This window comes from Anser cygnoides, chromosome 1 (genome assembly GCF_040182565.1).
Source record: "Anser cygnoides isolate HZ-2024a breed goose chromosome 1, Taihu_goose_T2T_genome, whole genome shotgun sequence".
In the NCBI taxonomy this organism is placed as follows: domain Eukaryota; kingdom Metazoa; phylum Chordata; class Aves; order Anseriformes; family Anatidae; genus Anser; species Anser cygnoides.
Window position 1 is genome coordinate 115,251,308 of NC_089873.1, and position 27,293 is coordinate 115,278,600.

Below are 27,293 nucleotides of genomic sequence, written 5' to 3' on the forward strand. Positions count from 1 at the left end.
AAAAAGCCCATTCCAATACTACTCAATAGCAACAGTGCTAGAACAATGAAATAGTAAATGTTTACGTTGTAGCTATTTTTTCCCCAGTTGCATTGCTTATTAAAATTTAACAAATGCAGAATAAAGACTTTGGGGAAGTTCTCGGATCTGGATGACTCTTTCAAGTATTCAGGTGTTAGGTTTATGTAAGAGTAGAATGAAGATTTAGAATTGGGCCATGACTCACGTCTTATATCCATAATAATTCAGCTATAGATTTCATTAAACTGTGACTGTTTTAAAGCATGTTTCATATGTGAGTATTGAAAGCAAATATACAAAAAAACAAAAAACAAACAAACCTAAAAAAAGTCATAAAAAAGTGTAATCAGAAGAAAACTGTCTAATATTGCTGCTCTTTATTTTGAAGTTCCCCTGTTTTACATTATATTAGATTTGCCAATCAGACTCTGAGGTAGTTTGTTTAGTGCTGTTTCAACTTTTTCCAGGAAATGTCAGAAACTTAGTAGGGCATCACCTTTTTCTTGCTTACCTGGATTTAGTTGTTGTGGAACTGATGAACGTGCTACTATCTGTGGTTCCACTTAGGTAACTGCATACCTGGAGTCCCTTTTGTGAGATGTATGTGCTGTTGGCATAAAACCAGAATTGGATTAAAAAGGAGCAAATGTTTGGCCCATGAGCTAATTCCATGCTGAAGCATGGCATGAGCTGGTTCTGGTTTTGTTTCTGGTTGGTGACTTTTATTCCAGTTGGACTGATTCTGTCAGTAACTTTGTCACATGTTTAACTCTCTCGTTACAGGCAGTCGGTCTCGGCTATTCAGGTCTTGAGTGTGCAGGTTTTTTTCATTTTCATCCCCCAAAAGGAAGATGCCGAGAAAATAATGTAAGAGACAGGGTTGCTTATTAGCAGTATTAGTTTTAAATATAGATGGCTAGTGAGCTCTTTGCATGAATAAGAATGCTTTTAGAGTTAACCACTATTTTTACATAGGTAACTCCCTTAGCAGGAGCTGTTCGTGCTGTCTTTCTGGCTGTTAGCTTTCTGCCAGCAGCTGTGAGAAAGCAGGCAGAAAGGAGTTGAACACAGTTGCTTACTGAAAGGCAACAGTTACCATGCTGAAAGTGGAAGTTCTGCTTTTCAGAGATGGAGTCATTGACCTCAATGAATGATAACCTTGAAGTCAAGAGACTAGATTAATGCTCTACTTTCTGCATCTGAGATCAGAAATGTGAAAACCTGGACAGCTAAAGTTAGATTTCTGCATCCATATTTAAAAAGAAGCTGCCTATTTAGGAAAAAAAAAAGTTTTTCCCCTCCTCCAGAACTGTTTAGTACCTGCGATATAGAAGATTGAATTTTTCAGCCTCAGTCCTCCCCAAAGAGGAAACAAATGATTTAAAAAAACCCCGCTGTTTCTGGGTTTTGTTGTGGAAGTCTGCCCTTATAGCGAATGCTATTTTTCTTATTTAGGAACAGAGTGAACCGTCTGGAATAGAAAATCTTTAGAGGTTTTGGTTTTTAATTTGCTTCCCCTTAAGAGAGAGCAACTCTGATAGGTTTGAATTCCTGTAGAAAGGTATGTTAGTGGTTGTCTCGGGTTTTTCTACCTCTGGAACTTTCATTTGTGCCTTACAGCAGAATGAATCGAAATACTCGTTCTTAGGCTGTGGGTTGGGGGTGATTGACACGAATATTCCATGGGGCTTGTGGGGGCCTTGGATGGCAGAGCCAACAACAGCTGCCTTCCTTGGAGGAGCAGGGAGAGGGAGGGATACAGAGTTCAGCTGCTGTAGCTGATCCTCCTTCTCCTGTCTTGGTGGAGTTGCATTGCTGTCAGCTCAGTGGGCCATCAGGGGACAGGAGTCAGATCAAGCATGCACTTCAGGAAGCTTCATGTTGCTCCATAATGCTTCAGATGTAAATGTCTTAAAGATACACATCAATAGTTTTAACACCTTGGAACAGTAATTGTGTATCCTGATTTATGTGGCCATCTTTTTAAAAACAAACTTTTTTTTGGAAGTACTTTCAGCAAAGTATTAAGTGATGAGGCCATTTTCTCAGAATGAGGATGAACAGTTGAGCTTTTGTGATATGGCAAGGCTGAAGTTTATTTCTGTTACCTATTTCTAAGAGCAAAGACTCGTTTAGACTTGAGCAAATATTTGATTTTGAACAAAAGTTCAGATTAGGAATTATGATCTTAACTATTATAAAAGTTGTTATATGTGTAGGAAGTGTTTACCTATTTCCAGAATTTTTGTTCAGTCCACTGAGAATGTCTGCAGTCTACAATGAACATAATACTACAGTTACAAAGTCTTTCTAAAGCCCTTAAAGTCACCAGATGAGCAGCTGTAATGAAAAGTCACCTGTGGTGTCGGAGTGTTCAGCTCGTGAATGAGAAGTAGAGGTTCTTGTGGTGGCCAGACTGTAATCGGGCGGCCAGACTGCATTTAGAGCTGTGAATGTACTCGGCATTGTGCTACATCACGGTGACTTTCTGGCTCTGGCGTTTGCAAGTGTGAGCATTTGTGCTTTATGCTTCGTGCTGTACAGCAGACAGAGCTTTTTTGTCCTGTTTGTGTGCTTGGAGAAGCAAACTTCTTTCATAAAGTGATTTTGTGTGCCTAGCTTGGAGGCATTGGAGTGCTGCTAGGAGTGGGGCAGGGGCTGTGAGGTGACACGCAGCCACGTGCCTCCTGCAGAGGGACCAGCAGTTTCGGTACAGAGGGAGCTTCTTCCCTTGAACTCAGCACCAGGCAGTGCTAGTTCAGGAGCTTGCCCTTTACAGCTTTCTAAGAATCATGTCTCACGCGTTGCGTTCCTAAACTACATCCTGGGGTTGAAATCTTCCATTGGTACCAGCACGCAGCAATAGCTTTATTTGGGTTTGCTCTCTGTGGAGACGGAATACCCTAAACAGTCCTAAACTAGTCCTAAACAGTTTGGACTAGTTCTAGCACTAGACAAGCCTTAATAGTAGCTTGAGTTAAACACGCACTTCTCTAATTCCTTAGTGCCTCCTATTTTATAAATTATGCACTCAGATGTAAATGTCCTCTCTCTCCATCTCATAACAGTCATATTCTTTAGGGCTTAGGTTTCAAGATACAGTGCGAGAAGCCCTAGGATGGCTTTCTTAAGAGCCTGCCCTTAGTAGTACTTGATAGTTCCTAATAGGGATTCTGCTGGTGCTTTTTTATCACATAGGTAGGATGGAGGAACTATGTAAATACTGTTCATGTTTCTTGCTGAAATTGGGCATTGTGGCATCTTAAAAACTGCCGTTTCTCTGTTTTTAGTCAGTTCAGTTCATCCCTTGATATACAGTTATTAGTACCTTTATATAAAATGTTACTTCAGGCAGTGGTGACTGTGCTCGTTCTGATAGCTTGATGCCAACTGTTACACCAAGCTGGTATATTACCAGCTTGTGAAATAAACATAGGATCATCTAAAACTTGATTGTGGAGCTTTTCACCTGGATGTATGTAGGGGAGTAAGTGTTCCTGTTCCTCTCGCCAGGTTGTACAATGATTTCCGTGTCTTAATATGCAATCAACAATCCATACTTGTTAATATGGATAATTCTATAAGACAATTTAAGGGCATCTTTATCAGATGTTTTATGTCACTAGATGCAGTTCAAGCATAATCTACATGAGTCTAGCTAAAACCTTCTCTATTAGGGAAAATAATTAAATTTGGAAAATAACTTGAAGCTGAGAATGTTTAATTCTCAGATTTTCGTCTTGATGTTCTATTTTCAAAATTGCATATTTGTTGATAAACTGTTATGGGCAATGATTAGATTAGAAAGCAAGAAACAATCATTTGTTTTTATGAATGGTGGTAAGACATGAAATTTGCTGTTTCGACCTTTCAGTTATCTTGGCAACAAAGTTAGTGGATAATTTGCACCACAACATATGTTGATCGACTGATGTGATATTCCGAGGCCTTGTTTCTGAGGCCCATCACTGCACTGATACTTAGATCTAATTACTGTTGACGTTTTAGTGAGTTAAGTACCTAAATAACTTTGAAGATCTAGATTTTCTTTTTATATTGTGGATAGGGACAGCTCTCTACCATATTTGCTATAAAGATGGAACAGGAGGCAGTAATTTTGTTTCAGATGTAGCGATTTGTTCTTGATTTCCACCTTGCCTCCTGCCCCCAGCCATGGCAATCTGTTGGGTGCCTGTATTTTCATAACAAACTAATTATTAAGAGTGCTTTAAAAAACTGAGGATACATGCATGGTACTAAGTTCTGCTTGTACCAGTTAGTTCTAGTTCTTCTGTATTTTTTTTGTCATGTCTCAACTTTCTGATCTTTAAGTCTATGTTCCCTCAGGTTGGTAGCTTATGCTATGACCTGTTTCTTTATTCTTACATCGACTGTTTCAAAGAAATTCAGGAAATCTTAGAAGAAATTTTTACAAAGTCACTAACATTTCATTGTCTTATTGAATCCACTTCGTGTGTGAACATAGACTCCAGCATGAAGTTTGGTACACAATCCAACACTGTTACCTTGTCTTACTGCATCTTTTCTAACATCTCAGGATTTTTGTATTCATGCATCTTGCCTATTTGAGGTCAATATCCCGCAATGATCTTGCCACTTGTTTGCACTGCCTCTGAAATATAATGCAGAAGGATCGATACATGTGCTGTCCAGAAAATGCGGTAGAATGATCAGGTCTGCAAAGGTGGGTGAAGTTGATTTCATTCTTACCTGGTTTGTGGACACAAGCTGTGTTTTACCTGGTTATGCAGGCAGTAAGGCATTTGAATAGAGAAGCAGCATTGTAATACTGTGATTATTGTCCAGTTCCTCAGGGCTTTCTCACCATTCCAGAGGAGTAAATAACCATTTCTGACAATACATGAAAATCTCTGTACAGACAACAGAAACTATAAGAAGCCCAAGAAGTGGGATGAATACAACCCTATTTTGATGATTTTTTTTTTAATGGTAGCTTAGTGTAGCTAGCTCATTCATCTTCATGCTTCTTCAAGGACAGTGAAAATGTCTAGATGGCTTGAAATGAGATTGCAAGCTTTTGTGTATTTGTAAAAGTATATATGTTTTCATCTGTCTGTTAGTAGTGCAAGTTTTGCTGTGTTAGTAATGCCTCAGAAATAGATAAAAATCCGTCTATGGGAGATGGAGCAAATGTAAAAATGATAAGTGATATCTTAATGTGGAATATTGGCCTAAGTCTATTAGATCAGCCTATTAAAAGTATTTAAAAAAAAGAGACGGTTTAGTTAATTGAGCATATTAAAAAAAAGGCCTGGTAAACATATTTGTTTACCTTCCACTAATATGGAGGGTTTGTGCTGGCTTGGAATACAAGGGTGAGTTTGCACTTTGAATTTTTTTACTTACTAAAGTTTATCAAAACATTTTTGAAAAACAACAAATCTATCATACTTTCATTTGCAACTTTGTTTTAGGTAGTGTTTCCTATTCTTATTTTAAGGTGGTGCTATAAGTGCCATATAACTCCTTAAAGATCATTAAAAAAAAGCATTAATTTATTAATCAATTTCTTCTTGTTTCTTAAAGGTAAGTTATGCATTTCTTAACTTTTTCTGTTGTAAAATTAAGTAATCATTTTACAGTGCTGAGTAATTCTTGACATACACGTGTAAAATGGTATTTCCATACCGTATAAAGTGTATTGCTGGTGCTTAGTCTCAGAAGGTGTTTTACAAGAGCTAATGTTTCTTTTAAGCTAAATGTTCACATCTCTGGAGTGTTCCCCAAAATTTAGTTCTTCGTAATTGCCATTTTGAGATGTCAAAGGAAAACTTTGATTCTATCAGATGATTCTGGCAAATAAGTGAAAAAACAAAACAAAACACAAGGTAGTCTTGTGCACTTGAATTTAGACTAGTTTGTGAAGTATGTATGTAGTTTGCATGTATATGTTTTGAGCTTGGTGAGCCTCATTATCAACTAATTGTTCTTGCCCTTTGATCTCACTGTGCAGTTGTTTGATAGAGCCATTAGCTTTTTATTTATTTATTTTCCCAGTCTCTCCCTGGTTTCACTATTTGGAAGGAGATTTTCTCAGGACAGATAAGTCACAGTATTTGTGAAGTACACCAAAAGGAGGTGCAAGAGCAGATGTAGTCAGAAGAGATTTAAGAAAACAAAACAAAAAAAAAACCTTACAGACAAAAAAAAAATGCCCAATTCTGTTAGTAAAATGCATGTTCCCAGTCACACTGACCCCATGGAGCAGCACACACATCTGTGCCAGTTAACTGTCCTAGCCTGCAAAACTGGGTGGCTGCCTGAAAGCTGCATATTGGGAATGATTCCTGGAACATGCTGACTGCCACACATTCCCGGGAGTTGCTGGGGAAGAGCTGCTAGTTGGAACGGATGCTCTGAATGCCCTAACGTTGTACGAACTGAGCAGATTGTTGTCCTTTTGCTCGGGGACCCTCCTTGGCCCAGCTGAATCTGCTAGTATAGATGTACACAGCTGCTGGTTCCATGTGTACAGGACTACTAAGTCCACTATTCTCTGCTAGTCCTTAACGAAGGACGGGTAGAGTTCTTTCTCCTTTGCCTTTGGACTTACTGTTATGGAAGAACATTGCTTGGTCACAACAAAGAAAATGCTGATGTTTTACCTTTTGATATATATACAGATGTATATAAAAATATATATGGATATAACCATTTCTTACTGACCTGGAGATGCAGAAATATTCCTTTGCTTCATTCTCACTTACAAAGCCCGAGAGAATTTTGTGTTGCTTTCCTGTAGGATTTCTATGAAAGTTCTGTTTTCTCCCATCTTCTGACAGCTTACATCTGTAAAGTTGTGCTTGTTCTGTGGCTGAGTTTATGGACTTTATGGGTCTTTATGACTTTTCTTCTGAAGAAAAGAGATTTTCCTCGGGAAAAGAAGCCGTTTCACACCCAAATCGAATGGTCAATTTTCAAGTGAAGATTCTGCAACTTTGGTTTAGAATGCTGTGTTCAGCTTTGTATTCCTACGAAGATATTGGTAGCAAAAGGCCCCAGGCAGCAACTGTTTGAATCTTGAGAAAAGCAAAAATTAGTTGTTGGGTTTTTTGTTTGTTTGTTTGTTTGTTTTTTCTTCTATGGCTGGAGGCATGTGGAGCTCCAGGGGAAGGCAAGAAGCGAAACTTCATTCTTTCTTGGGAGAAATCCAGACTCTATCGGCTGCCATCCAACTGCAAAAATTCTGACACTCTCTGTTCAGAAAAAAGTGCCACCAAAATGTAGCTAGCTGAATATTTCGCTTTTTCAATAGAAGGCATTTTCCTTAAATAGAATTTGGGAGCTAAGTTTGTCTAGAGCAAAGATTTGGGTTAAAAACACTGCCAGATCTATAGCAGCATCTTTCTACTTGACGTCTTTCACCCTGGCTACAGGTATTCAACTCAGGTGCACAGAAACACTCAATGTATATTAAGAAAGTTCATGAATAATTAGTGTCCTGTAACTGTGTGATCTATAGACTATATAACTTCAATGAAAAATTGAGTACGAAGAGGAGAGGGTTGGCAGAGAATTGAATTCTTGCCTTGCACAAATACACTTGGTCATGACTTACAGCTTGGTTATGCTTTAAAAGAATTTTAATACAATGGTTTGTTGGTTTACATTGTATTTCCCCCCCCCCCATCTGACATTAGTAGCAATGTCTTTTAGCCATCAAAAATCCACCTTATCCTTGATAACAGATTACCAATAGCTGTGCCTTTCCAAGAGGCTGCAGTAAACCATTAGGAAGATGGTTAATCTCCCTCTTATCTAAGCCTTTTGATCAATTTAGAGAAAAGTGAATTGGTGTCTAATAAGCAAGTCTATCTAGAAGGCTACTTAGACAAAGGGATTTGGTTGCCTTTCAAGATTAGCTTCCTAGTTTTTTATCTAATGAATCAGCTGAATCTTATCAAAGATCAGGTAATTAAGCATTGCACCTTTTGGATTAATGAGACCTCTGACAGATCTTCTCTTTCTTTCTTTACCGAACTCTATTCGAAGATATCAACTATCTGCAAGAGTTGATCAGTTCTTAAAAAACAAAAAATTCCTTGGAAAGTCATTAGAAGTGGGACATACATGCATATATTTGTATGCCTATTTAAGAGCTTGTCAAGAGCTTTGGTTGGCACAGCCTTACATCTGTGATAACCAAATGACAGAGCTCCATGTTATCTCAGTAGGAATTTTGGTCAGTGGTGAGAAAAGTTCTGTTCCATATGTGAAACCGTGTTTCTCTGGTTTCTTTAAAAATGACAGTAGCTCTGCTGCTGTCCATGATAAAGAACGATGGAAGAATGTCCAGTGAGAGATAAAGGCGAATAGGGAAAAATGGAACTGGGGGGAGAGGTGGAATGACACACATTTTAGTTGCTCTAAGATTTACTTATGTATTTTGCTATTTTCCAATAAAAGTATTTAATGTAAAGTTTACATTCTGAATTGGCACACATTAGCCCAGACCTATTTACTTGTTATTTCATATTTATTTTGTTTTGTGTGTCAAGGTTAGATTATTTGACCATTTTTTCCTCTGTATCGTCACTATGCCAGTATACTGAAACTTTTCGACCATGGATTTCTGTAAATAAATAAAAGAATTTTAGTGCTTCCCACTGCACAGTTCTTTGCAGTCTGAAGGTGAAAACTTCAACACAGGCTCCTACAACAGCCTTTTCTGCTCTATCTGGACACCTTCTTGTGCGGAAGGGTTCCCCCCTTGACATGAACATGTGCTGCCTCCTTTTGGAGCGTGAGGTGTGCCCAGGAGCAGACCTCTTGGCATGCTTTATGGCCAGACCGACCTCCCTTTCTCCTGTGAGGTGTCTCCCGTGTTTGTCAGGCCTATTGAGAATTCAAGAGACGTTCACTGTAGCGTCATATCCATGAGCATGGTGGAGGTGGCCCATTTGTAAGAAAAACAACACGTGCAACCAAAACTTAAAAGTCTCTGCAACTGAACTCTGGGCCAATCTGCTGACAGTTTGTGTGTCTGTAGAAAACACTGTGCCGTGGCAAGAAGTGAATGTGCTTGGGGGTTCCCTGCAGAGGTCCTCACTTCCCTTGAAAATCTGTGGAGGTTGAAGTGAAGCTGACTGGGGACTTCATGGCTAGTAGGAACTTGTTTCTTATGCCCAATGGGATGATATAACATTCTTTCTCTATCTGGTGCCATAAGCATGTCAGAGAATCGCCTACTCCATGGTCTTTGGGACATGCTTATGTAGGAACACAAGTCAGGTTATGTTATTCTCGGTCTTCTCTAGAGTTGTGCAGCCCACAATGAAATAATTGCACGTAAAGAATGCTGTCTCTGTCTTTAGTCCTTTTAATAATGTTTCTTCATCGTTAGTCTCTGTGCAGCTGTACTTTTACATGATTCTCATTCTGTAGCATAAAGCTTAAATGTTGCTGGCATTTTGAAGCACTGGATCACTGGCTAGTCAGCTCAACCAGTACTGTAGCAGTCTCAAGAGTCTACCATGCTTCCTTCTCCCAAATAAGAATAAAGGCAATTTTGCAATCTCTGTCCACTCCCTTTAGTTCCTAGTCATATTTGGGACAGGAAATCTCCACTAGGAAGTCTCTCTTTACCCTTTTGTGGGGGAGAGGAAGAAAGAGGGCAACTTCTCTGTGGTATTTGCTATTTGTGCTTGATGGGGCTTTCAGAAGTTGCTAAGATGTGTAGCATTTCTGCGAAGTCCTGTAGAAGTCTTCAAGAGCCTGACTGAGATTGACTGACGTTTTGAAACGTTCTTCTGCTAGCTTGTACAGCAATGCCAGTGATCAGCACCGCATCGCTTTCAACCCAGATGCTTTGGCAAGCATCAGCTTCATGTGTTGCCACTGCTTGGCATAATGACTGATGCTACAAAGCAATAGCAAGTGGTTTGGATTTTTTCTGCTTATTCTGCACCAGCTCCTTATTTTTTGCAGTGGCTGCGGAGCATGATAAACAATATCGCTCTATTATTTTTTTTTCTGGTAAGGATTTTAAACTCTTTAGATGACTTGGTAAAAAGCTGTGCTCAGTGGCAGTCTACCAGATGAGGATACTAAGTTACCCAGCTCATTTTCTTTTAGACATCTTATAGCTGACAGAGAACTATGCTTTGATTATATTTCCCCCCTGAAATTCATCACCGTAGTAGCAGAAAGTCCTATTACTTTGAAGATTGTTTTATAACCTCTCTGATTAATGCTCCTGCTGTCAGTAATATTCCTTCTGTACCCCTTTTCAAGCATCTTTTCCCACAAAAGCTTAATATAGGCAGCAGCCTGATATGTCTGCTTTTTCAGTCATGAGGAGGCGGGCACTTCAAAATGCTTCCCTCTTACCTTAGCATCTACTTGCTAGAGAAGAGCTGTTAAAATGCACATCTCCAAGAGAGCATTTGCCAAAGTCCTCGCTTTTGGTAGCTGCCTGCCATCCATGAAGCAGAGTGTTCTGTCAGCAAGCGGTTATATATGCCCATTCATTCCACAGAGCATGCTATGCATGGCCGAAGAGATAATGTGCCTTATTACAATACTGCTTGGATTAGAAAGTTTCGTTTTTAGAAAGGAATTAGAAGGATGGTGGGTTTTTGTCTTATTTTGCTTTAAAAAAAATAATAATGATCTTGTTTCTAAATCAGTTACAATTATGTTTCATTCTCTTATCTCACTGAGGACACAATTCTAGAATTTACTGTAACGTTGAAGCTTCAATATGCATGGGTACCCAACCTTTTAAGACAAAAAGATTGCGTGTTAATTGTTTCATTTTCTTCACTTGCAATGCCTAGATCCTAGGTAAAACGACATGTTAGGAGATCACGGTTCTTTTGCATTGCAGTACAGTCGTGTCCGATGCCTATAAATGTCATGTTCAGTGTGTACTCGTGAACTGGAAGGGTACTCTGACCAGACCACTGGCACAGTTGTGTTTGAAACTCTGTAAGAATTAAAAGCCTGCAGGGGTTAGAACTTTGTTAGCGTTTATGCTACAAACTGAACTTGTGATGATCTTTTCACAGAACGTAGTCGTTAGCCGAGCCCTGAAGAATTGCTTGTCTGTTTAGCATTTAGTGTTCGGATACGATTAACATTTTTACATAATCCCCTTTCCTTAAAAACATTCAGGACTCGTTTCTTAGGTGAAATGTCCTTCCTCTGCACCTCTGTGGAGGCAAAAAGACCCAAACCAAACTCAAAGCTTTATCAAACCACCTGGTCATATTTTCTTTGGTGTAGTTTAGATGTCCTTCAGGAAATGGTGGAATGAGGTCGTCTTTTATTTTTTTTAACCATTTCTGCACTGCCTTTGAAGTAAGTTGTCTTTTCTGGTGGCCAGAATGTACTTTGCTGTGTTTGCCTTTCTTCCCATATTGATGCTGTAGATGCATCCGACAGGTTGCTCTCTCAGTAACTTGTTTTGAGAATTAGTATATAAAGCCAACCAGAGCGAGGGGAAGAAAGGCTTAAGTGCTACAGTTTAATCAGGGGAATAGGAACACATTGTCTTTGCCTTCTGCGTCTTCCATAATGCCCCTAGAGGAGAATGGTGGAGTTTTTGGTTTTTTTTTTTGGAAGGAGGAGCTGTGTCATGGCAAACGAACTCCATCCTCTGGTTATGGAGGTTTTGTAACCAGGAAATAAGATTTACAGACGTGTTTGGATGGGAATGTAGACAGAATTTGAAGTTTATCAATTTGTACAACTTTGGTACGTGAATAATGTTGTTTTAATTATTGGTTTGAAAAAAGGAAATTTTAATAGTTAACTGTATTTTTTAAAATATATGCTGCTTAGTTTATACTAAAACCAGTGAAGCATATCAAGGAAATGTGAGTTATACTTGTAAAATATTTTTCTAAGATCATAGTATTGTCCTAAAGGAATACCAGTAGAAGTTTATTTTTTTGTTGTTTCTGCTTTTAAACTTTTGCTACTTAGGAGAAATGAATTTACAGCGAACCCCAAACACTTTGAGGTTGTATTCTTGTTTGGATTAACAAAACCTGGCATCACTGTCTTTGGTGGTTGCTAGTAGCAAGCATGTATTCAACCATAATTTTTTTTTCCTCATTGAAAGCTAGTACTTCAAAACGAGAAAAATCAAAATAAGTAATTACTTAAAGGTGTGTATAACAAACACAAATTATAAAAGGTAGGAAGTTAGTCTTTCAAATAAGTGCTTTGGAATTGTGAGGCTTCACTGTACTTGTGAAAACATAGCTTTATTTTTGATTTTAGTTATATTTTTTGTAACTATATAGATATGGAAACGTTAGAGCTTTCTATTGGGGAATGATTGGTCGTTTAATGATTTAAGAAATCTGAATGCAGTTTCTCAGGAAATAAGGACTGGCTTGAGATGTCTATTGTAACATGCCAGTGTGAGAATATCAGCCATCAAATTGTTTACAACACAGTAAAAAAGTGATTTAGTTACAACTTCAAACTTGTAAATATTAGATAAAATAAAATAGTCCTGGCGCTTCCAGTGTACTTTGGAGTGAGTAAATAAACTTTTTGACTTTTATATTTTTTATAAACTGCTATGGATTAATATGAACTGCATGTTTATGAGTTTGCAAGTAGTCTTTTTTTTTTTTTTCCTTTAGGAAATGTATCAGAATTTCTGTTGTTAATACAGAATGTGAAAATAGTATGCCATCTCCAAATAGAAAATAACTGCTATGTTAGTGGCCAAAACTAAGTATATACTATCAACTTCTGTTTGAGTGAAATAAACTATTTTAGGATCATACATGAAATCATCCCTGGAAGGCATTCCCTTGAATACTTATGCCAGCAGATTCCCCATAATCACAGTGTAACCTACAATGGTGTAGATTTTTTTCTTCTTAAGTTTGTCACTTAAAGGGCCTTTTGTCCGTTTATTTAAGTCTACAAAAGGCTTTTATTTGACAAAATCAATTAACGTATCCTGTTAAATTTTTTTGTCAGCATAGCAATCCTAAATAGAGTAGTATGGCCAATCTGAAATTAGTAAAGCAAGAAGATTGGCAGTATCAATAGGGCTATGCATTATCCAAATCCTGCAAGTGGAAGGAGGGGACAGAGGCAAGCATGTGTTTCCAGAATTTATGCTATGTACAAAATCATTTCGTTATTACAGTTAGTTTTCCGTCAGAATTCTCAACACTGTATAAAATGAAATCAACCTTTATGGTAAACGACAGAATGCAAGTTGGATTGACATAACTTAGTGAAATAGTTTGAAAATAAATGTAATTATTTAACTGTGCTGTAGAGTTAGGAAGATTTTTTTTGTTTTGTTTTGTAAAAGAACATTTTTCATCAATTCATAATACTGTATTTATTCAAACTACAAAAGCACTTTCAGATCCTCCCCCTCTCTCCTGAAGGCTGTTTTCTTTGGTCAGGTATTGAATAATTTATATCATGTGAGACTATTGCACATGATGTATTCATCCCTTGTTTAGCTCTTACATTAATGGTTTGGCATGCTAGCTGTACATTGATATGGTAGATGCTTTCCATTTTTTCTGTACCAACTGTTTAAATATATCTTGTGTCTCAGTAACTACAAATGGGAAATGACTTGAATTATTCTATTTCCCTTGATGGTTTTTATGAGCAGGAAAAGATTCCTTTTTAATATATATGTATTTGTACTGTAGATTAAAGGAGAGCTTTAAAAGTGATTCACTTCCGTGCCAGCCTTATATTGTGTTCAGCTGGAAATATATGTTGAATCTAAAAAGTAAAGTTTAGACATTGGGCTACATGTTAGACATAGGCATTGCTTAGGTGCAAAGTTTTTGGTGTTTTTCGCCTCTTGTACAGGTTGTATGGTTTGATGTGTTGCCACGTAGCGGGTAATTTATATACTGTCTTTAGTTTTGCACTGTGAACTGGAAATTGTAAGTAATGTTATTTGTCATCTTTAGAGGTGGGGAAGAGAAAAGACACTGCACAAACTCAAGGAACTCTTCTTACTTAACTGCTGATAAAAGTATTTGAGAGGGCAGTTCAGCAGACTAGCCGACGGATTAGTGCTGCAAGATACTGGCCCAGGATGGATTGCTTGGAAAATCTTGTAAGCCGATGGTCAGATAATGCTCTTCTGCTTGCTGCTGCTGCACTGTTACAGGGTATGGTAGATGGGCATAAATCAAAGAGCAGAAATTTAGTTAAAAAAGCTAAAACGAGATAAAGAACAGATTGAATTGATTTTCGTGTGTGTCAGAGGGGCTGATGCATGCAGTAAGACAACTTAATATATTTTGGACACGTAAGGAAATACTAAAGTTACTATTGATAATGCTTCTGAAATTTTGAAAGTTTCCAAATTTAAAATTTTCCAAACTTGAGCCAGTAAAACTTTGATTTTTTTTTAGACTTGGTCTCTGGAACCTACGTTTTTGGCACTGTTTTTTAAGCAGACTCTGTGGGTAACAGCTGGAAAGTTTGGGGTGTCTACAGATGGATAAAGAAACGCAGAGCCCCTCACCTCTTTGGCAGTGCCTCCGGCTAGTGGCCGACAAGAGCCCTAGCCCTGCTCCAGCTGCCTGGTGGGCAGAGCAGTGTCACAGTCCCTGGGCGGCTTCGAGAAACACAGGCAGTGGCTGCTGCTGCTGCTTCGGGTCCTGTACCTGCTCCGTACCTGGATAGCGGATGTCAGTTGCCAGTGTCAGGCGGCTTCCACAGGCCCCTGAGAAAAAGAAACACACAAACCCGCATCTGACAGGTGAGTGAATCGCAGTGATAACACCTTCACGTCACTGCCAACCTGCAGAAAGTGAAGTAAAACAAGCAGGCGGTTGCCTGCATTTACCACGGTGCAGAGCCAGGCTGTGCAGCTGCATTCTTCTCCTGCAGAGAGGCAGTTGCTTCCAGAGTAAGTCTGTCAGGCGTTGTGTTTAGACTCTCCATTGTAAGCGGACCGAAGGATGGCCGTTTCAAAACGCACATCTGTGTGTGGGGGGAGTGGCGGCTCTGAGGCATGTCGGGGCTGCCGGTGGTCAGGAGCTGGTATTCCTGGGGGATTCGCTCTGCCGTGTGCAGAGACACTAATTGCAAGTGTTCGCTTAGGTGATGTTTCTAGGTGATGGAAGAAAGTGGCTATTTCTCATTGCCATGATTATGTTTCTTATGCTTAGTCCCGAACCTGGCGGTTCTATTTAGTCAAACGCCCCGAAACTCATTTATTTAAAATCTGCCAGCCAAGTAAATACCAAAGGAGGGTCTTCCTTCAGTCTTTTCCCACTTTGAAACACCAGCAGTTTATTAGCTGTGAAAAGGGGGGGTCCTGCGCTAGAGGCAGCGCGTCCCGGTAGGGCAGCCCCTAGGGCTGCTGCGTGAGGCGACCCAAGGCAGGGCGAGACTCCCCTCGCTCCCTGCCTCCCTGCCTCCCTCGGGGTCTACGCGGGGCGCTTGGACGCCTCAGCCCTGGGGGTGCGCGGGGCGGGGCGCGGCGCTGTGGCGGCGCGGGGCTGCCCTGCCCTGCCCTGCCCTTGCCGCGGGCGCCCGGCGTCGCGCGCGGCTCCAACCGTCGCCGGCCGCGGCGGTTGGGCTTTGAACTGGAAAGCGTTAACGGCGCCTTGGAAGCGTGACGCGGCTCCATTGCGCCCCTCGGTTATCGCCCGCTTCCCCATTGGGCGGCGGGCGGCAGCTCTGCCCTGGCAACTGGGGGGAGCGCGTTTGCATCGCGCCGCGCCATTGGCCCGCGCGCCGCCCGGCTCGCCCAATCAGGCGGCGGCGGCGCGGTGGTAGGCTATGCTAATCGCCCGCTGTTGCTGGGGGTCCGGGAGGTTTTCTGCGCGCCGCCCCGCCCCGCCGCGTCGTGCTGCCTGCCGCGGGGCGCTGGCCAACGGCCGCCGCGGAGCTGACGCAGCTCCCGCCCGCCGCGGGCTCCGGCCGCCCCCACGTACATCCACCTCCCCACATGCCCGGGGGCGAGCCTGGTACCTGCGTGTGTGGGGGGGGGTCTCTTAAAATACGTGTGCGCGCACCGGGTTAATGGAACAATTGTAATAAAAGCTTCGCTGGAATAGCTCAGGAAGGAGTGCTGTGAGGATGGAAGGGGACTCTCGCAGCTCTTTCCCCACTTAATTCACCCCCCACCTTTAATTAAACTGCCTTACGTTGAAAGAACCAGACTTCTGTGGAAAGCCTGGCTTTGAGAACACTAATAAAGTCAGCCTTAATATCAGTACTTTCTAAAATGCAGTAACCCCTGTTTCTGAGATAACTATCTCCAGACGGCGTGAATGTATAATAACCTATTTCTAGAATACACACCAGCCTTGTAAAAATGGGGTATTCGCATCCCTCATGTTTGTCGTCGTTGTTCCCCCCCTCCTAAAAAAACAACCCTCAGCTGTAACTGTCAAGCCTGGATTTTTTTCTGTCCTCCATATCATTCCTGCCTAAAGAGTATTGGGAAATGTGGTCTTAAAACATTTTTGTTGCTTAAATCTGCATCTGGTTCCTTTCTGCTGCTTTCCAAACCCGCTTTGTCCTGCTCAGTAATGGATTAATTCACCTTCTGCAGTCCTCCCAAGTCCCTCCCTCTGTCTTCCTTAGCTGCCCAAATTATGGTCTTTCTTCGCATAAATGCTCTCATTCTTCCTGTCCAACTCAGTAAAATTGACTGTAGTGTTAATGGATTATTTAATTTAGTAAAACCATGTCTACGTATGTTCTGTATCCTTTTTTTCCCCCACCCCCCCACCTCTGAGCATAGGTATTAACACGTCAGAGGTTTGCTACCACTGAATATTTACTAGTAATGGTGGAAATTACTGGCATTTTTTTTTTTGACATGACCCTGTCGTCAGCAGATTTGGATTCCTTTGAGTTCAGTTGGAATTGAAATTTTGGTAAAAGTGCTTCAATTTGGCAACTACTTTTTCCCCCTTATTTTTTAATACTTCTAAAATTTTTATAGTTGGTTTAATTCGTTTAATACCAAAAGAACAGACGGCATTCTCCAGATTTAATGCTTAGAGTTGACTAAGTGCACTGTGAGAGCGTTGGTTCAGGTGAGCAATAATCTGCAGTCATTTATAAGACAACTCACCATGAAGACCAATGCTAGACCAAGTTAGAGTAGCCGATTTTTATTTTGGTAGGGTTTTGTTTTACATTTTCAACTGTTTTGTAAACCCTACAGAAAACTGATAGCTGAAGTAAATCTAATTTCTAGTGCATTTACGAAGTTAAAAATCTTAAGATAAAAAGTAATTTGTGTGGACTTGAAGCGGCGTTTGCTTTTGAAGGCTTCTGGAATGTGAGTGTAAAGGTTCTTTTATAGCATGGAATGACTTCACACAGTCATGTCATTTTAAACTTTGTCACTAAGTTTCTGTTGTCTGTATTACAAGGTTACCATGACTTATAAACAAAGTATTTTTTTCTCCTTTTCTCTTTTTTACTTATTGATTTGACAGAGCTCTCTGCATAACCATTGTTTCCTATCTGCATCCATGTCTTCCACAGGTTGCACTGGGAACTGGTTGGGAGGTGTGGGCCTTTCAGCTACATTAAGTATGCTTATGTAGTTCGGATTAAGTAGTAGTTTTTAAACTTTTATTTGGAATGATATTCAGACTTAATTCTTTATTTCTATTTTAAAAGCTGTTATGAACTTTAAACGAGATTGTAAGATAGTAGAGAGCCATTTTCCACTGTCTTTACATCCAGGCTGTTTAAATGGCAGAATTTTCATTAAATTACAGAACTTGTAAACTTTATAACTGTAGACATAACTGCATGAAACCTTAAAATAGGCATAGGTTTTTAGAGGGAGAGAAAAAAGAAGTATCAGAACACTAGTCTTGGCATATTTTCACCAGCATTGATGTCCTCTGAAAAATGACTGTTCTGTTGTTTTGAAGATTTTTTTTTAAAAAAAAAAAGTTTTTTTTCCTTTTAAAGCAGATGTTAGTCTTTTAAAAATATTTATTGATAATTAATACTTAAGTATTGATGGCTCAGCTATTCTGATTCACATATTTAATTTGGTGTAATGTAAATGTCATATTAAGCTGAATCATCAGCCAAACTACTTGAATTTGACCAGTGTTTCTCAAGCTACATGTTTATGAAGAAGAGTTAGATGGAGTTACAAAGTGGTAGGAAAACTTCTGAAGAATATGCAATGTATATTATGAAAAAATAAAAGCTTCAATAAGAAATATGTTGGTGTGTATACAGTTACTTAATAGAGAATGTTTCTTCTTCTCTACATATTAGAATAGCCTCTCTTGGAGGATCACATGAAGATGTGTCAAAAGGGAGCTTAAAAAAATAAACCCGGCCTGCAACAGTAGAATAAACAAAACTGCTAATCTGTATTGTTGCCCCTTTGCAGGAAGGCAGCCTTAATTTTTGTGACTATTCGGCAGAGGCCATCGCGTGAGAATGGCAGGTTCATGACAAGCAAAAGGAGGTGGTGCTTAATGCAGCCTTAGAGTAAACTGTGGAGCCTTTTGCCATGGGATGCCAAAAGCTGAAATGCAAAAAGTTGTTCAGCAAATCCGTAGAAGAAAAGAATGAGCAAAATATGTTAGTAACAAAGACTCTGCTTCACATAATTCCTGGACTGCAGGCTGGCAGAACATGCCTGGCACAAACCGCTTGCCGTGTTGCTGTCTTCCAAGATGACTGCCGTTGACCACTTTCAGAGACAGGATACTGATTTGAATGGATCTTTGTTTTGATATGTGAAGGAATTCCCATGTTAGTGCCCTGATGTTTGAAAGAACTGTGCTTCTTTTTAGTCCTTAGTCCAGCATGAATCTAGCACCCCTTCTTGCTTGGTTCTGAATGTGAGCAGAAAGGAACATCTCTTTCAGACCTCTCATTTGGCTTACTTTTCCCAAATTTTTGAAACTTCCTATAAAACTTCTGTCCAGAGCTCTGCTAAACAGATTTACTGACTAATGTATGTTCCTAGTATTTATAAAGTCTTTATATGAAATCAGAAATTTCAAATCACAAAACCTTTTCGTCTTTAACCTATGTCTCCTTGTTTTTCTGTAGGTAGAATAAAACCCAATCTCATAAGAATACTGCAGAAAGAAATTATGAATTACATAGGTACAACAACAACTACCATATACAATATATATACAGACAATAATTTTATTTGGGCACAGTCTGAGGAGTATCAAGGGATATTAAGTTAAATACAATGAAAATAAATTGTATTGTGTAGCAGCCTATTCAGTGAGCATTACTTCCATTCCGCCTTTTAAAGTAAATAAGGGTATTCATGTAGCTAGATAGTATCATAATTTATTTATATAGAGTGACTAAATTAAAACTGGAAGTATTCTGGTGTTTCTGAACTTCTGCGCACACTAATCTTCAGTTTTAATGTTCTTTCAATCAAGTGCATATGTAGGTGCAAGTTTCTGGTCTGTGCGAAGTCCTTGCACGTAGAGGTTCAGTTCTCACCGTTTACTTGAGGAGTTGTAGATTTGCTCTTAGGCAGTCTGCTTCTCAATAGAAATTTCAAATCAGAGTTCTCACAGGGCTTAGGATTTTGACTGTGAAATTTAGTGTACTTTATTTCCTGTAGGTTTTATTTGAGAATTTTGGTGATCGTTGGTTTCATTTATTTAAAAAAAAAAAAAGTATTTTTACTTTCACAAAAATTTCTTAGTTCTAGAATTCTTGAGTATACTCAAAGTAATATTTATACGTTAATGAAACAGATTTATAGTGTTGCCAGTGGATTAAATCATAAGTGTCTCTGTTGTTTTCCAATTAAAAAGCTTTATGAGTTTAAGAATTTCCTTCTCTTTGCTTGTTGTGGGAGGATTACATTGAGCAGGGGCATTTAGTCTTTCTAGGTTGATTGCACCAGACTTTTGAAGTGGTAGAGGAGAGGATACATATCTCAGTCTCTCCCAGTCACAGGTCTTAGCCGCAGTATTTCTACAGCAGAGTCAACTAGCTTCCCTTGAAAGTACAGGCACAAAACCAATAGAGTGCATGCACATAATTCCTGTCCAAAGTCCGCATCCCGCCACGGATTGTCCAGGGCAGAGGATAGCCAAGGCAGGCACAACAAGGTCCGAACAACTAATGAAGCCTACTCTTGGCCTTTCTTTTTTGCTCCCCCTCTGCCAAATGTCCAGACACATTGCCGACAAGTCATGTCAAAGATCTGCAAGCTGTTGGGAAAGATGGCACCCAGAAGTAATTTTTTATCACCTTCTGAACACTTTGCCTTAGCTGCAGCTTGCTCCATTTGGAAAGAGCACGAGCAAGAAGATTCGGTGGCCTGGGTGCATTGGCCTGTCGAACAGGACTGGAGAATGCAGTTGTTCCTAAGTTTAGGGCTTAATTTTGCTTTGAGCAAAGGTAGCATTTGGCATTTCTGTACAGGGAAGTAGACTGAATAGTTATTGTAAAATAGGTTCTGAAGTAGCCATTCTTAATAATATAATTCCTCCACAATAATATAGTTCCTCTAGAGGAAGGATATTTATAACGGCGTTGTTTGTTCTGCAGTTGCTGCTGCAGGTAATTTCCCTTTGTTTGCTGGTTCTCTCACAGCCTTCCTCATTCCAGAGCAAGCAGAGTGAAATCCATGTACCCTCAAATTCTCATGTGGTCATTTTAAGTGTAGTGCATGAGGACAATAGGCAGAACAGTGCTTCGGTAGAGTAGTAGTTCACTTAGAGTTCAGGTTGGCATTTGCCTATTGCTTAAAAGATGATTGATCTAAACTACAAAATCCCAAGTGTTTGACATTTATTATGCTTAGGCAGAACTAGGGTAGGTCTAACTTGTCTTAAATGTGGGTTCGTTTGGACAGAGTTCTCAAGATACAGATGTTTGTATCTATTGCTAATTGCTCACTGCCTGTTCTAGGGTGTGCTAACAACACAGAGGTGGCTGCGTATTAAAGAAAAGCAGAGATCAATCTTCTCAGTGTTTCAGGCTTGTTTCTAAGGGGTGCACTGAATAATTGCTGAGGTCATAACGCGTATTAGTAGAAAAAAATAATGAGGAGGTGGAGGCCTTAATCTGAGCTGGGATTGCAGAGATTGGAAAGACACAGATTTGAAGTATGAACCAGTCATACGGTATTAAGAGCTGCCATGTTTGGTCTGTGGTGTAGACCCACAAGCTCTTGAACTTTGAGCGTGGAAATGAGACTACCCATTGTGGTGAATGATACAGTTCACACTTCTATACTCTGGTCGTGTTTTCCGGCATGTTCTCATTCAACTGCAAACTTACCACTGAGAAGGAGTACCTCAGCACATTGCTAAATGACCCGAACAGTAGGTAGCAGAGAGTAGGGAAAGGGAGGATGAGGCAGAAGGGAGAGGAAGTAAAAGGCAGGTCAAAATATTTAAGGTAAAGGCTGTGATGTTTGTGGAGTAAATGTTGAAGAAAGGAGGAAGGGTGAAATAAGGTGAGTTGTGCAGAGGGTGTTTGAAATGTTCATATTTCAAAATTAGATGACTCCACAGTCCAGCAACACACACACACCACATTCCCATTTCCAATTTAGTTTTAGTTCTACATTACTTCGGTTGGATAAGTGCTGTTGTGCCATGCTTTACTAGTCTTGGCTTTCTGAATATGGTAAGAAATTCTGCCTCCTCTTGAAGTGGAGTTGAACAAAGAGATGGGAACCTTGGGCAGTGGGGTTTTTATCTAACAGCTAAAGCATTCAATGGAAGTAGTAATCGCTGCCTGGAAGCCAAATGCAGAAGATCTATGTACAGAAGGGGTTATGAAATTGCTGTTATTTTCAAGGAAACAGTTACCCAGATAGCAGGTTGGTGGTAAGTTCTCACATATGGGGAATGACTATGTTTACACTTATAAAAGAATGAAATAAAATGCTGATGTGACTTTCATTGTTTTTCCCTACTTCACTTTGCAGAAGTCAGTAGATAGTGAAGTATTTTTAAGGCTGTTGCAAAGGTTATGTTATCACATAGAGAATTCTCTGTATCTCTTGGTGTAAAGAAATAAAGATCAGCTGTTGCACTGAAAGTTGCTTTTGTCAATCATGAAGGAAGCTTGTATAACTCATGAGGTCAAAAGTGTCACAATAGTTTATTTTTGTCTTTAATTTTTAGTTGGGGGGTAAGTAGGTATGAAGAAATACCAAAGGAAATTCACTTCTTCTAATGTTCAGTGGTTTTCATCCTTCAGTAGAGGTATACCTAAACAGAATACTTTGGTTGAACTGTGAGAGTGGCAAAGGCAGTCACATACACACCTTAAAAAGTAGTGTATATATTTAATGAGTTGGGTGACAAATACAAAGAAACAATCTCACTGTTGTGGTGATTTTCATATGCAGTCCCATATGACAGGGGAGCTGATTTAATGTTTCCCTGATTCAATGAGAGAAATCCTATCATTTATTTTGTGCTGACGTTTGTGGCACAGAGTCACGGAATGGTTGGGGCTGGAAGGGACCTTTGGAGGTCACCTAGTCCAACATCCTGGTCAAGCAGGGACAGACACACAAAGCAGGTTGCCCAGGACCATGTCCACATGGCTTTTGGATACCTCAAAAGTGGGAGACTCCACAACCTCTGAGCAACCTGTGCCAGTGCTCTGTCACCCGTGCAGTACAGAAGTGTTTGTTTCCTGAGGTTCAGATGGAGCCTCCTGTGCTCCAGTTTGTGCCCATTGCCTCTTGTCCTGGTGCTGGGCACCGCTGAAAAGAGCCTGGCTCCATTTTCTTAATGGCCTCCCTTCAGCTATTTACAGACATTGATGAGATCCTCCCTGAGCCCTCTCTTCTTTAGGCTAAAGGGTACCAGATCTCTCAGCCTTTCCTCAGAGGGTAGACACTCCAGTGCCTTAATCGTCTTCGTCATCCTATGTTGGACTCTTTACAGTATGTCCATGTCTCTCTTTTACTGGGGAGCCCAGAAGTGGATCCAGCACTCCAAGTGTGACCTCACCAATGCTGGGTAGAGGGGAGGGATGTTAGAATGGTAGTGTGGTTTGGGTTGGAAGGGACCTTAAGGATCATCCAGTTCCAACCCCCTGCCATGGGCAGGGACACCTCCCACCAGACCAGGCTGCCCAAAGCCCCATCCAGCCTGGCCTTGAGCACCTCCAGGGATGGGGCATCCACAGCTTCTCTGGGCAACCTGTGCCAGGGCCTCACTGCCCTCAGAGTGAAGAATTTCTTCCTTATATCTAATTTAAACATATCCTCTTCTAGTTTAAATCTATTACACCTTGTCTGTTGCTGATAAAGAGTCCTCTGCCAGGTGTCGCATAGCCCCTCTTTAAGTCCTGGAAGGCCGCCCCAGAGCCATCTCTTCTCCAGGCTGACCAACCCCAATTCCCTCAGAACCCCAATTCCTTTAGCCCTGTCTTCACAGGAGAGGTGCTCCAGCCCTCTGATCATCCTCGTGGCCCTCCTCTGGATATGTTCTAACATTTCTGCGCCCTTCTTGTGCTGGGGACCCCAGAGCTGAACACAGCACTCCAGGTGGGGTCTCACAAGGGCAAAGTAGAAGAGGGAAATCACCTCCCTTGACCTGCTGGCCATGCTGCTCTTGATGCATCCTAGAATACGGCTGGCTTTCTGGGCTGCAAGTGCACATTGCTGGCTCATGTTTAGCTTCTCATTGACCAATGCACCCAGGGCCTTCTCCTCAGGACTGCTCTTGATCCGTTCTCTGCTCAGCTGTGTTCATGTTTGGGAGTGCCCCAGGCCATGTGCAGGGCCTTGCACTTGGCCTTGTTGAACTCCATGAGGTTCACACAGCCCCACCTCTTGAGCCTGCCCAGCTCCCTCTGGATGGCATCCCTTCCCTCCAGCATGTCAACTACACCACACAGCTTGGTGTCATTGGCAAACTTGCTGAGGGTGCTCTCAATCCCAGCGTCCATGTCACCAACAAAGGTGTCGAACAGCTCTGGTCCCAGCACTGACCCCAGAGGAACACCGCCTATTATTGATCTCTACCTGAACATGAAGCCATTGACCTCAACTCTTTGAGTGTGACCATCCAGCCAGTTCTTTACCCACTGAGTGGTCCGGCTGTCAAATCCATGTCTCTCCAGTTTAGAGACAAGGCTCTAATGCGGGACAGCATCAAATGCTTTGCACAAGTCAAGTAGATGACATGAGTTGCAGAAGGCCACTAGATTTGTCAGGCACGATTTGCCCTCAGTGAAGGCATGTTGACTGTCACCAATCACCTCCTTATTTTCCATATGCCTTCGCATATTTTCCAGGAGGATCTGGAAATAATTCCATCAGAACTCACGGATGTATCTCATCGTGTCCCATGGACTTGTGCACCTTCACGTTCCTTAGCTGGTCTTGAACCGGATCCGAGCATCACCTCTCTCAATCTGTTGGCATCGCTACTTCTTGCTGCCAGCCTGTTTCTTCAGCATGTTGGGTTCTCACTGGATGGCAGCATGACCCTCTGACTTTTTTCTGTTACTCAGTTCATTGTCTAATCTGGAAGTGAAAAAAAAAACCACAACACAACACGCCTTGGAACAGCTGGGGTGGGGTGAATAATTTGATGCTAGTATCTTTTTTTTCGCCCCTCTCCCTTCCTCTGGGGTAGTGAGTTGAGTTGCTTCATGGAAGTCTGTAACAAGTGTTGGAGTTAGGGACATAACCAAGTACCTCGATAAAGGTGTCAGGGCATCTGTTTTTTGGCAATAAGCTGTTAGTTTGCCTCAGCTGTTGGGACTGCCACCTCTTTATTTGATGGCAACTGTCAGAAGAGGCTGCAGGTTTGTAGAAGACACCTGGAAAAAAGATCGTTTGGTGAGGATAAAGTTATACCCAGACCTAATGCGTCTGGGAATATATGTGGATTATTCTCTATTTAAGTGCGGAAGAGAAGTTATCTTCTGATTGCTTTTCTTGACCTTTTTGATGGTGCTTATTTGTCATTTTACATCTCTGGAGGTTTAGTTCTAATGTTTAGAGCCTGGAGTTGGCTGTAGTTAGTATGTAATTGTTTTCAGCATTGTATGCTACTTCTTACTGGCTTATGTTTGGTCACCCTCCATGTTTGGAAAAGGAACATGAAACACTGTGAATGTATGTGGATTTTTATTATTGTATATGAATTTGATATATAATCTGTGGGCTTTTTTACAAGGCATAAAGTGTGCATTATATGTCCTGTGTTTAGCCCAAGCACTGACTGCATAGACCTTACAATGTCCCAGCCATAGGGAAAACTTTGGTTGAAATTTTCATGTTTTTAGGCACCAAAGTTAAAAGACCACACTGCACACATTTTAGAAAACTCATTTAAAATGAAATTCTTATCAAATTACTTGAGAGATCTGCTTCAGAGGTTTGCTTCCACTGTGTGAAGGTGCTGCTTTAAAGAAATAAACCCCACCTTCTTCCATATGAGAGGCCTGTCCATTTCTGCAGTATCTGTATTTTCAGATAGTTCTGAGTTATGAACCTCTTGAGGTTATAACTTAGTTTTTCTCTATTACCACATTTATGCTATTGGTCCCCTCTTAAGCTTTTTCTTCTGGTTGTCGTTACAGTGGTTTGCTCGTACAATGGCATAGTATTTTATTAATGCTCGCTTCGTACTTGTACTTGTTACTTTCCAAAGACAGTAAATTTACAAAAGACGAAAAAGTTACTCCTGTTATTAATTATATTTTGCTTATATTATGGTCTATGGAATATGACTAATGAGATACAGTATTCTGAACAGCTTCACTTCAAAGAGCTGTTACATTCGCAACTATAGGAGATAATGCTGTCAAGGCTGAAACAAGGGATGCCTTCTGGAGTTGGACCTTCTTGTCATAACAAGTTCTGATGCAGTCTCGTCAAAGGCAAACAGATTATTTTCATAATATCAAATTGGCTTTTCAACTATATGTTTTTATGCTATTCCTTGACCTAACACATAGGTAAACCCCATTCTTTAGGTAATTCTACCCATTGCCAATCTGCAATGTTTTCCCTTAATTTACTTCCTTTCTTAGAGATCTTGGCATGCTTTTTCTGTCACTTTGTTTCTTTCTCAAGTTGCTTCTTCAAGTGCCATCGTTTCATGATACAGTGGTTAGAAAACAAAATTGATGATTGACTACAACTTGTTCCTTAGATATTTCTACCCTGTAGTATGGATGTGTGGTGTGTATGAGCTCCGCTGGATTCTGGTACCCTCTTGGTGTCAATGGATCGGTTCACTTTCTGAATGTCTAGAGCTCCAGAACTTTGGCGATTGTGGGGTTTGTGAACCTCAGTTAATATTCGTTAACCTCAGTTAACATCCATGCCAAGAAACGCTCTTTCTTCTAGAGCTGGCTCCTCAACCTAAAACTAAAGAAGTCAAGATTTCTATTCTAGCCAATTCTTAATTCTCCCCTCATTTCTTCCTAATATTATTAGGTGTTTCTTGGCTCATAGTAGTATGCAGTACTGAGGTTCTCTTGGGCTTAGTTTTTTGATTGCAGGTGTCACGGAACAAAGTCTGAAATCTAATGAGGTCAAGTGTTTCATCAAGGACCATATCCTGAATATTGCTAACATTGCTTGTTTTTTGATGATAGCTAACACTGCTCTCACTCAGGAAGAGAAATCTGTGAACTTCTGTGTCTCCATTTCAGTGACAGTAAGAAATCGTAAAGATGGAAATTACTTGGCTACTGATCTTTCAGAGCATATAGTTAATGGTTCTTAAACTTTTCACCCAGGTGGTTCATGCTTATTGCTATTTTTTTTAAGGGTTGAATACCGCCATCATCACAGAGACTATTAAAATGTCTCTCTCTTTGGAAAAAGAACACACTATATAACCAACCAGTTTCTACTTGTCTGTTTCTAACAGGCTTCAGTTCATCAGGCTGTAGGCAGGCTCTTGTATTTAATAGTGTCCCCTTTTCTGAGATTCAGTGTTACTCCGTGAAATTGTTTTACATTTCTAGCACAGAGCAATAGCCTTATAAAAAAGTTTCTTGTTGGAGACAATTTTGATTGATGTACGTTGACATCATTGTTTGTGTATGACTTACCTCCAAGCAAATAGTTAGTCACAGACACTGAACATCCAAAAAAAAATTAAATTGAATGAGTAAGTTATTTGTCAAACTGGTTCTTAGTGAAGCTTTCTTTGTGATTCAGCTGTCCAATCTCCTTGTCATAAGTCATGAAATTCATCTTTCTGGGACACTGCTGTTGAATTAACGGAGTTGATCCATGTGACAGTCTTCAGCTTGGAAGACCAGAGATGCAACAGCCATATCATCCTGCT

General features: G+C 40.4%; 1 protein-coding gene and 1 long non-coding RNA gene across 3 annotated transcripts in view; one reads left to right on the top strand and one right to left on the bottom strand.

Moving 5' to 3' along the window:
* DYRK1A (dual specificity tyrosine phosphorylation regulated kinase 1A) overlaps positions 1 to 27,293 on the top strand; it is a 91,485-nt gene that overhangs the window by 34,350 nt on the left and 29,842 nt on the right. The window lies entirely within an intron of this gene.
* LOC106036088 (uncharacterized) lies at positions 12,280 to 16,604 on the bottom strand. Its single transcript, XR_001207092.3, has 3 exons — positions 14,864 to 16,604; positions 14,540 to 14,740; positions 12,280 to 14,170 (listed from the first exon to the last, which is right to left on the bottom strand). It is a non-coding gene; the product is annotated as an uncharacterized lncRNA (long non-coding RNA).